Here is a 12,743-nt window from a genome sequence, read left to right as displayed (position 1 = left end):
ATTCTAACAGCTCAATTAGAGCATTTCAGTAATGAACACTGTTCTTTGTCAAAACTGACATTCTCATCATCCACTGATGCACTTTGTCACAAAATGCAGTTTTATGCTCAGAAAGCTTGTTTCTGACATTCTAACAGCTCAATTGGAGCATTTCAGTAATGAACAGAGTTCTTTGTCAAAACTGACATTCTCATCATCCACTGATTCACTTTGTCACAAAATGCATTTCTCAGCTCAGAAAGCTTGTTTCTGACATTCTAACAGCTCAATTGGAGCATTTCAGTTATGAACAGTGTTCTTTGTCAAAACTGACATTCTCATCATCCACTGATGAACTATGTCACAAAATGCAGTTCTCAGCTCAGAAAGCTTGTTTCTGACATTCTAACAGCTCAATTGGATCATTTTAGTAATGATCAGTGTTCTTTGTCAAAACCGACATTCTCATCATCCACTGATGCTTTTTGTCACAAAATGCAGTTTTGAGCTCAGAAAGCTTGTTTCTGACATTCTAACAGCTCAATTAGAGCATTTTAGTAATGAACAGTGTTCTTTGTCAAAACTGACATTCTCATCATCCACTGATGAACTATGTCACAAAATGCAGTTCTCAGCTCAGAAAGCTTGTTTCTGACATTCTAACAGCTCAATTAGAGCATTTCAGTAATGAACAGTGTTCTTTGTCAAAACCGACATTCTCATCATCCACTGATGCTTTTTGTCACAAAATGCAGTTTTGAGCTCAGAAAGCTTGTTTCTGACATTCTAACAGCTCAATTAGAGCATTTTAGTAATGATCAGTGTTCTTTGTCAAAACTGACATTCTCATCATCCACTGATTCACTTTGTCACAAAATGCAGTTTTCAGCTCAGAAAGCTTGTTTCTGACATTCTAACAGCTCAATTAGAGCATTTTAGTAATGAACAGTGTTCTTTGTCAAAACTGACATTCTCATCACCCACTGATGAACTATGTCACAAAATGCAGTTCTCAGCTCAGAACGCTTGTTTCTGACATTCTAACAGCTCAATTGGAGCATTTTAGTAATGAACAGTGTTCTTTGTCAAACATGACATTCTCATCATCCACTGATTCACTTTGTCACAAAATGCAGTTCTCAGCTCAGAAAGCTTGTTTCTGACATTCTAACAGCTCAATTGGAGCATTTCAGTAATGAACAGTGTTCTTTGTCAAAACTGACATTCTCATCATCCACTGATGAACTATGTCACAAAATGCAGTTCTCAGCTCAGAAAGCTTGTTTCTGACATTCTAACAGCTCAATTAGAGCATTTTAGTAATGATCAGTGTTCTTTGTCAAAACTGACATTCTCATCATCCACTGATGCTTTTTGTCACAAAATGCAGTTTTCAGCTCAGAAAGCGTGTTTCTGACATTCTAACAGCTCAATTAGAGCATTTTAGTAATGAACAGTGTTCTTTGTCAAAACTGACATTCTTATCATCCACTGATTCACTTTGTCACAAAATGCCGTTTTCAGCTCAGAAAGCTTGTTTCTGACATTCTAACAGCTCAATTAGAGCATTTTAGTAATGAACAGTGTTCTTTGTCAAAACTGACATTCTCATCACCCACTGATGAACTATGTCACAAAATGCAGTTCTCAGCTCAGAACGCTTGTTTCTGACATTCTAACAGCTCAATTGGATCATTTTAGTAATGATCAGTGTTCTTTGTCAAAACTGACATTCTCATCATCCACTGATTCACTTTGTCACAAAATGCATTTCTCAGCTCAGAAAGCTTGTTTCTGACATTTAACAGCTCAATTGGAGCATTTCAGTAATGAACAGTGTTCTTTGTCAAAAAAGACATTCTCATCATCCACTGATGAACTATGTCACAAAATGCAGTTCTCAGCTCAGAAAGCTTGTTTCTGACATTCTAACAGCTCAATTGGAGCATTTTAGTAATGATCAGTGTTCTTTGTCAAAACTGACATTCTCATCATCCACTGATGCTTTTTGTCACAAAATGCAGTTTTCAGCTCAGAAAGCTTGTTTCTGACATTCTAACAGCTCAATTAGAGCATTTTAGTAATGATCAGTGTTCTTTGTCAAAACTGACATTCTCATCATCCACTGATTCACTTTGTCACAAAATGGAGTTTTCAGCTCAGAAAGCTTGTTTCTGACATTCTAACAGCTCAATTAGAGCATTTTAGTACTGAACAGTGTTCTTTGTCAAAACTGACATTCTCATCATCCACTGATGAACTATGTCACAAAATGCAGTTCTCAGCTCAGAAAGCTTGTTTCTGACATTCTAACAGCTCAATTAGAGCATTTTAGTAATGAACAGTGTTCTTTGTCAAAACTGACATTCTCATCATCCACTGATGAACTATGTCACAAAATGCAGTTCTCAGCTCAGAAAGCTTGTTTCTGACATTCTAACAGCTCAATTAGAGCATTTCAGTAATGAACAGTGTTCTTTGTCAAAACTGACATTCTCATCATCCACTGATGCACTTTGTCACAAAATGCAGTTTTATGCTCAGAAAGCTTGTTTCTGACATTCTAACAGCTCAATTGGAGCATTTCAGTAATGAACAGAGTTCTTTGTCAAAACTGACATTCTCATCATCCACTGATTCACTTTGTCACAAAATGCATTTCTCAGCTCAGAAAGCTTGTTTCTGACATTCTAACAGCTCAATTGGAGCATTTCAGTAATGAACAGTGTTCTTTGTCAAAACTGACATTCTCATCATCCACTGATGAACTATGTCACAAAATGCAGTTCTCAGCTCAGAAAGCTTGTTTCTGACATTCTAACAGCTCAATTTGAGCATTTTAGTAATGATCAGTGTTCTTTGTCAAAACTGACATTCTCATCATCCACTGATGCTTTTTGTCACAAAATGCAGTTTTCAGCTCAGAAAGCTTGTTTCTGACATTCTAACAGCTCAATTGGAGCATTTCAGTAATGAACAGTGTTCTTTGTCAAAACTGACATTCTCATCATCCACTGATGAACTATGTCACAAAATGCAGTTCTCAGCTCAGAAAGCTTGTTTCTGACATTCTAACAGCTCAATTAGAGCATTTTAGTAATGAACAGTGTTCTTTGTCAAAACTGACATTCTCATCACCCACTGATGAACTATGTCACAAAATGCAGTTCTCAGCTCAGAACGCTTGTTGCTGACATTCTAACAGCTCAATTGGAGCATTTTAGTAATGATCAGTGTTCTTTGTCAAAACTGACATTCTCATCATCCACTGATTCACTTTGTCACAAAATGCCGTTTTATGCTCAGAAAGCTTGTTTCTGACATTCTAACAGCTCAATTGGAGCATTTCAGTAATGAACAGTGTTCTTTGTCAAAACTGACATTCTCATCATCCACTGATGAACTATGTCACAAAATGCAGTTCTCAGCTCAGAAAGCTTGTTTCTGACATTCTAACAGCTCAATTAGAGCATTTTAGTAATGAACAGTGTTCTTTGTCAAAACTGACATTCTCATCACCCACTGATGAACTATGTCACAAAATGCAGTTCTCAGCTCAGAAAGCTTGTTTCTGACATTCTAACAGCTCAATTGGAGCATTTTAGTAATGATCAGTGTTCTTTGTCAAAACTGACATTCTCATCATCCACTGATTCACTTTGTCACAAAATGCATTTCTCAGCTCAGAAAGCTTGTTTCTGACATTTAACAGCTCAATTGGAGCATTTCAGTAATGAACAGTGTTCTTTGTCAAAAAAGACATTCTCATCATCCACTGATGAACTATGTCACAAAATGCATTTCTCAGCTCAGAAAGCTTGTTTCTGACATTCTAACAGCTCAATTGGAGCATTTCAGTAATGATCAGTGTTCTTTGTCAAAACCGACATTCTCATCATCCACTGATGCTTTTTGTCACAAAATGCAGTTCTCAGCTCAGAAAGCTTGTTTCTGACATTCTAAAAGCTCAATTAGAGCATTTTAGTAATGATCAGTTTTCTTTGTCAAAAGTGACATTCTCATCATCCACTGATTCACTTTGTCACAAAATGCAGTTCTCAGCTCAGAAAGCTTGTTTCTGACATTCTAACAGCTCAATTGGAGCATTTCAGTAATGAACAGTGTTCTTTGTCAAAAGTGACATTCTCATCATCCACTGATGCACTTTGTCACAAAATGCAGTTTTATGCTCAGAAAGCTTGTTTCTGACATTCTAACAGCTCAATTAGAGCATTTTAGTAATGATCAGTGTTCTTTGTCAAAAGTGACATTCTCATCATCCACTGATTCACTTTGTCACAAAATGCAGTTCTCAGCTCAGAAAGCTTGTTTCTGACATTCTAACAGCTCAATTGGAGCATTTTAGTAATGAACAGTGTTCTTTGTCAAAACTGACATTCTCATCATCCACTGATGCACTTTGTCACAAAATGCATTTCTCAGCTCAGAAAGCTTGTTTCTGACATTCTAACAGCTCAATTGGAGCATTTCAGTAATGAACAGTGTTCTTTGTCAAAACTGACATTCTCATCATCCACTGATTCACTATGTCACAAAAAGTATTTCTCAGCTCAGAAAGCTTGTTTCTGACATTCTAACAGCTCAATTGGAGCATTTTAGTAATGATCAGTGTTCTTTGTCAAAACCGACATTCTCATCATCCACTGATGCTTTTTGTCACAAAATGCAGTTCTCAGCTCAGAAAGCTTGTTTCTGACATTCTAAAAGCTCAATTAGAGCATTTTAGTAATGATCAGTGTTCTTTAACAAAAGTGACATTCTCATCATCCACTGATTCACTTTGTCACAAAATGCAGTTCTCAGCTCAGAAAGCTTGTTTCTGACATTCTAACAGCTCAATTGGAGCATTTCAGTAATGAACAGTGTTCTTTGTCAAAAGTGACATTCTCATCATCCACTGATGCACTTTGTCACAAAATGCAGTTTTATGCTCAGAAAGCTTGTTTCTGACATTCTAACAGCTCAATTAGAGCATTTTAGTAATGATCAGTGTTCTTTGTCAAAAGTGACATTCTCATCATCCACTGATTCACTTTGTCACAAAATGCAGTTCTCAGCTCAGAAAGCTTGTTTCTGACATTCTAACAGCTCAATTAGAGCATTTTAGTAATGATCAGTGTTCTTTGTCAAAAGTGACATTCTCATCATCCACTGATTCACTTTGTCACAAAATGCAGTTCTCAGCTCAGAAAGCTTGTTTCTGACATTCTAACAGCTCAATTAGAGCATTTTAGTAATGATCAGTGTTCTTTGTCAAAACTGACATTCTCATCATCCACTGATTCACTTTGTCACAAAATGCAGTTTTCAGCTCAGAAAGCTTGTTTCTGACATTCTAACAGCTCAATTAGAGCATTTTAGTAATGAACAGTGTTCTTTGTCAAAACTGACATTCTCATCATTCACTGATGAACTATGTCACAAAATGCAGTTCTCAGCTCAGAAAGCTTGTTTCTGACATTCTAACAGCTCAATTAGAGCATTTTAGTAATGATCAGTGTTCTTTGTCAAAACTGACATTCTCATCATCCACTGATTCACTTTGTCACAAAATGCAGTTTTCAGCTCAGAAAGCTTGTTTCTGACATTCTAACAGCTCAATTAGAGCATTTTAGTAATGAACAGTGTTCTTTGTCAAAACTGACATTCTCATCACCCACTGATGAACTTTGTCACAAAATGCATTTCTCAGCTCAGAAAGCTTGTTTCTGACATTTAACAGCTCAATTGGAGCATTTCAGTAATGAACAGTGTTCTTTGTCAAAAAAGACATTCTCATCATCCACTGATGAACTATGTCACAAAATGCATTTCTCAGCTCAGAAAGCTTGTTTCTGACATTCTAACAGCTCAATTGGAGCATTTTAGTAATGATCAGTGTTCTTTGTCAAAACCGACATTCTCATCATCCACTGATGCTTTTTGTCACAAAATGCAGTTCTCAGCTCAGAAAGCTTGTTTCTGACATTCTAAAAGCTCAATTAGAGCATTTTAGTAATGATCAGTGTTCTTTGTCAAAAGTGACATTCTCATCATCCACTGATTCACTTTGTCACAAAATGCAGTTCTCAGCTCAGAAAGCTTGTTTCTGACATTCTAACAGCTCAATTGGAGCATTTCAGTAATGAACAGTGTTCTTTGTCAAAACTGACATTCTCATCATCCACTGATGCACTTTGTCACAAAATGCAGTTTTATGCTCAGAAAGCTTGTTTCTGACATTCTAACAGCTCAATTAGAGCATTTTAGTAATGATCAGTGTTCTTTGTCAAAAGTGACATTCTCATCATCCACTGATTCACTTTGTCACAAAATGCAGTTCTCAGCTCAGAAAGCTTGTTTCTGACATTCTAACAGCTCAATTGGAGCATATTAGTAATGATCAGTGTTCTTTGTCAAAACCGACATTCTCATCATCCACTGATGCTTTTTGTCACAAAATGCAGTTTTCAGCTCAGAAAGCTTGTTTCTGACATTCTAACAGCTCAATTAGAGCATTTTAGTAATGATCAGTGTTCTTTGTCAAAACTGACATTCTCATCATCCACTGATTCACTTTGTCACAAAATGGAGTTTTCAGCTCAGAAAGCTTGTTTCTGACATTCTAACAGCTCAATTAGAGCATTTTAGTAATGATCAGTGTTCTTTGTCAAAACTGACATTCTCATCATCCACTGATGAACTATGTCACAAAATGCATTTCTCATTTCAGAAAGCTTGTTTCTGACATTCTAACAGCTCAATTGGAGCATATTAGTAATGATCAGTGTTCTTTGTCAAAACCGACATTCTCATCATCCACTGATGCTTTTTGTCACAAAATGCAGTTTTCAGCTCAGAAAGCTTGTTTCTGACATTCTAACAGCTCAATTAGAGCATTTTAGTAATGATCAGTGTTCTTTGTCAAAACTGACATTCTCATCATCCACTGATTCACTTTGTCACAAAATGGAGTTTTCAGCTCAGAAAGCTTGTTTCTGACATTCTAACAGCTCAATTAGAGCATTTTAGTAATGAACAGTGTTCTTTGTCAAAACTGACATTCTCATCATCCACTGATGCACTTTGTCAAAAAAATGCAGTTTTCAGCTCAGAAAGCTTGTTTCTGACATTCTAACAGCTCAATTGGAGCATTTCAGTAATGAACAGTGTTCTTTGTCAAAACTGACATTCTCATCATCCACTGATGAACTATATCACAAAATGCAGTTCTCAGCTCAGAAAGCTTGTTTCTGACATTCTAACAGCTCAATTGGAGCATTTTAGTAATGATCAGTGTTCTTTGTCAAAACTGACATTTTCATCATCCACTGATTCACTTTGTCACAAAATGCAGTTTTCAGCTCAGAAAGCTTGTTTCTGACATTCTAACAGCTCAATTAGAGCATTTTAGTAATGAACAGTGTTCTTTGTCAAAACTGACATTCTCATCACCCACTGATGAACTATGTCACAAAATGCAGTTCTCAGCTCAGAACGCTTGTTTCTGACATTCTAACAGCTCAATTGGAGCATTTTAGTAATGATCAGTGTTCTTTGTCAAAACTGAAATTCTCGTCATCCACTGATGCTTTTTGTCACAAAATGCAGTTTTCAGCTCAGAAAGCTTGTTTCTGACATTCTAACAGCTCAATTAGAGCATTTTAGTAATGAACAGTGTTCTTTGTCAAAACTGACATTCTCATCACCCACTGATTCACTTTGTCACAAAATGCCGTTTTCAGCTCAGAAAGCTTGTTTCTGACATTCTAACAGCTCAATTAGAGCATTTTAGTAATGAACAGTGTTCTTTGTCAAAACTGACATTCTCATCATCCACTGATGAACTATGTCACAAAATGCAGTTCTCAGCTCAGAAAGCTTGTTTCTGACATTCTAACAGCTCAATTGGAGCATTTTAGTAATGATCAGTGTTCTTTGTCAAAACCGACATTCTCATCATCCACTGATGCTTTTTGTCACAAAATGCAGTTCTCAGCTCAGAAAGCTTGTTTCTGACATTCTAAAAGCTCAATTAGAGCATTTTAGTAATGATCAGTGTTCTTTGTCAAAACTGACATTCTCATCATCCACTGATGCACTTTGTCACAAAATGCAGTTTTATGCTCAGAAAGCTTGTTTCTGACATTCTAACAGCTCAATTAGAGCATTTTAGTAATGATCAGTGTTCTTTGTCAAAAGTGACATTCTCATCATCCACTGATTCACTTTGTCACAAAATGCAGTTCTCAGCTCAGAAAGCTTGTTTCTGACATTCTAACAGCTCAATTGGAGCATTTTAGTAATGATCAGTGTTCTTTGTCAAAACCGACATTCTCATCATCCACTGATGCTTTTTGTCACAAAATGCAGTTTTGAGCTCAGAAAGCTTGTTTCTGACATTCTAACAGCTCAATTAGAGAATTTTAGTAATGAACAGTGTTCTTTGTCAAAACTGACATTCTCATCATCCACTGATGAACTATGTCACAAAATGCAGTTCTCAGCTCAGAAAGCTTGTTTCTGACATTCTAACAGCTCAATTAGAGCATTTTAGTAATGATCAGTGTTCTTTGTCAAAACTGACATTCTCATCATCCACTGATGCTTTTTGTCACAAAATGCAGTTTTCAGCTCAGAAAGCTTGTTTCTGACATTCTAACAGCTCAATTGGAGCATTTCAGTAATGAACAGTGTTCTTTGTCAAAACTGACATTCTCATCATCCACTGATGAACTATGTCACAAAATGCAGTTCTCAGCTCAGAAAGCTTGTTTCTGACATTCTAACAGCTCAATTAGAGCATTTTAGTAATGAACAGTGTTCTTTGTCAAAACTGACATTCTCATCACCCACTGATGAACTATGTCACAAAATGCAGTTCTCAGCTCAGAACGCTTGTTTCTGACATTCTAACAGCTCAATTGGAGCATTTTAGTAATGATCAGTGTTCTTTGTCAAAACTGACATTCTCATCATCCACTGATTCACTTTGTCACAAAATGCATTTCTCAGCTCAGAAAGCTTGTTTCTGACATTTAACAGCTCAATTGGAGCATTTCAGTAATGAACAGTGTTCTTTGTCAAAAAAGACATTCTCATCATCCACTGATGAACTATGTCACAAAATGCATTTCTCAGCTCAGAAAGCTTGTTTCTGACATTCTAAAAGCTCAATTAGAGCATTTTAGTAATGATCAGTGTTCTTTGTCAAAAGTGACATTCTCATCATCCACTGATTCACTTTGTCACAAAATGCAGTTCTCAGCTCAGAAAGCTTGTTTCTGACATTCTAACAGCTCAATTGGAGCATTTCAGTAATGAACAGTGTTCTTTGTCAAAAGTGACATTCTCATCATCCACTGATGCACTTTGTCACAAAATGCAGTTTTATGCTCAGAAAGCTTGTTTCTGATATTCTAACAGCTCAATTAGAGCATTTTAGTAATGATCAGTGTTCTTTGTCAAAAGTGACATTCTCATCATCCACTGATTCACTTTGTCACAAAATGCAGTTCTCAGCTCAGAAAGCTTGTTTCTGACATTCTAACAGCTCAATTAGAGCATTTTAGTAATGATCAGTGTTCTTTGTCAAAAGTGACATTCTCATCATCCACTGATTCACTTTGTCACAAAATGCAGTTCTCAGCTCAGAAAGCTTGTTTCTGACATTCTAACAGCTCAATTGGAGCATTTTAGTAATGATCAGTGTTCTTTGTCAAAACTGACATTCTCATCATGCACTGATGAACTATGTCACAAAATGCAGTTCTCAGCTCAGAAAGCTTGTTTCTGACATTATAACAGCTCAAATTAGAGCATTTTAGTAATGAACACTGTTCTTTGTCAAAACTGACATTCTCATCATCCACTGATGCACTTTGTCAAAAAAATGCAGTTTTCAGCTCAGAAAGCTTGTTTCTGACAATCTAACAGCTCAATTGGAGCATTTTAGTAATGATCAGTGTTCTTTGTCAAAACTGACATTCTCATCATCCACTGATGAACTATGTCACAAAATGCAGTTCTCAGCTCAGAAAGCTTGTTTCTGACATTCTAACAGATCAATTAGAGAATTTTAGTAATGAACAGTGTTCTTTGTCAAAACTAACATTCTCATCATCCACTGATGCACTTTGTCACAAAATGCATTTCTCAGCTCAGAAAGCTTGTTTCTGACATTCTAACAGCTCAATTGGAGCATTTCAGTAATGAACAGTGTTCTTTGTCAAAACTGACATTCTCATCATCCACTGATGAACTATGTCACAAAATGCAGTTCTCAGCTCAGAAAGCTTGTTTCTGACATTCTAACAGCTCAATTAGAGCATTTTAGTAATGATCAGTGTTCTTTGTCAAAACTGACATTCTCATCATCCACTGATGAACTATGTCACAAAATGCAGTTCTCAGCTCAGAAAGCTTGTTTCTGACATTCTAACAGCTCAATTAGAGCATTTCAGTAATGAACAGTGTTCTTTGTCAAAACTGACATTCTCATCATCCACTGATGCACTTTGTCACAAAATGCAGTTTTATGCTCAGAAAGCTTGTTTCTGACATTCTAACAGCTCAATTGGAGCATTTCAGTAATGAACAGAGTTCTTTGTCAAAACTGACATTCTCATCATCCACTGATTCACTTTGTCACAAAATATATTTCTCAGCTCAGAAAGCTTGTTTCTGACATTCTAACAGCTCAATTGGAGCATTTCAGTTATGAACAGTGTTCTTTGTCAAAACTGACATTCTCATCATCCACTGATGAACTATGTCACAAAATGCAGTTCTCAGCTCAGAAAGCTTGTTTCTGACATTCTAACAGCTCAATTGGAGCATTTTAGTAATGATCAGTGTTCTTTGTCAAAACCGACATTCTCATCATCCACTGATGCACTTTGTCACAAAATGCAGTTTTATGCTCAGAAAGCTTGTTTCTGACATTCTAACAGCTCAATTGGAGCATTTCAGTAATGAACAGAGTTCTTTGTCAAAACTGACATTCTCATCATCCACTGATGAACTATGTCACAAAATGCAGTTCTCAGCTCAGAAAGCTTGTTTCTGACATTCTAACAGCTCAATTAGAGCATTTTAGTAATGATCAGTGTTCTTTGTCAAAACTGACATTCTCATCATCCACTGATGCTTTTTGTCACAAAATGCAGTTTTCAGCTCAGAAAGCGTGTTTCTGACATTCTAACAGCTCAATTAGAGCATTTTAGTAATGAACAGTGTTCTTTGTCAAAACTGACATTCTTATCATCCACTGATTCACTTTGTCACAAAATGCCGTTTTCAGCTCAGAAAGCTTGTTTCTGACATTCTAACAGCTCAATTAGAGCATTTTAGTAATGAACAGTGTTCTTTGTCAAAACTGACATTCTCATCACCCACTGATGAACTATGTCACAAAATGCAGTTCTCAGCTCAGAACGCTTGTTTCTGACATTCTAACAGCTCAATTGGATCATTTTAGTAATGATCAGTGTTCTTTGTCAAAACTGACATTCTCATCATCCACTGATTCACTTTGTCACAAAATGCATTTCTCAGCTCAGAAAGCTTGTTTCTGACATTTAACAGCTCAATTGGAGCATTTCAGTAATGAACAGTGTTCTTTGTCAAAACTGACATTCTCATCATCCACTGATGAACTATATCACAAAATGCAGTTCTCAGCTCAGAAAGCTTGTTTCTGACATTCTAACAGCTCAATTGGAGCATTTTAGTAATGATCAGTGTTCTTTGTCAAAACTGACATTTTCATCATCCACTGATTCACTTTGTCACAAAATGCAGTTTTCAGCTCAGAAAGCTTGTTTCTGACATTCTAACAGCTCAATTAGAGCATTTTAGTAATGAACAGTGTTCTTTGTCAAAACTGACATTCTCATCACCCACTGATTAACTTTGTCACAAAATGCAGTTTTATGCTCAGAAAGCTTGTTTCTGACATTCTAACAGCTCAATTAGAGAATTTTAGTAATGAACAGTGTTCTTTGTCAAAACTGACATTCTCATCATCCACTGATGCACTTTGTCACAAAATGCATTTCTCAGCTCAGAAAGCTTGTTTCTGACATTCTAACAGCTCAATTGGAGCATTTCAGTAATGGTCAGTGTTCTTTGTCAAAACTGACATTCTCATCATCCACTGATGAACTTTGTCACAAAATGCAGTTTTATGCTCAGAAAGCTTGTTTCTGACATTCTAACAGCTCAATTAGAGCATTTTAGTAATGATCAGTGTTTTTTGTCAAAAGTAACATTCTCATCATCCACTGATTCACTTTGTCACAAAATGCATTTCTCAGCTCAGAAAGCTTGTTTCTGACATTCTAACAGCTCAATTGGAGCATTTCAGTAATGAACAGTGTTCTTTGTCAAAACTGACATTCTCATAATCTACTGATGAACTATGTCACAAAATGCAGTTCTCAGCTCAGAAAGCTTGTTTCTGACATTCTAACAGCTCAATTGGAGCATTTCAGTAATGAACAGAGTTCTTTGTCAAAACTGACATTCTCATCATCCACTGATTCACTTTGTCACAAAATGCATTTCTCAGCTCAGAAAGCTTGTTTCTGACATTCTAACAGCTCAATTGGAGCATTTTAGTAATGATCAGTGTTCTTTGTCAAAACCGACATTCTCATCATCCACTGATGCTTTTTGTCACAAAATGCAGTTCTCAGCTCAGAAAGCTTGTTTCTGACATTCTAACAGCTCAATTAGAGCATTTTAGTAATGAACAGAGTTCT

The sequence above is a fragment of the Barbatula barbatula genome (genome assembly GCF_947034865.1).
Source record: "Barbatula barbatula genome assembly, chromosome: 8".
NCBI classification, from domain to species: Eukaryota; Metazoa; Chordata; class Actinopteri; order Cypriniformes; family Nemacheilidae; genus Barbatula; species Barbatula barbatula.
This window is presented reverse-complemented; position numbering follows the sequence as displayed.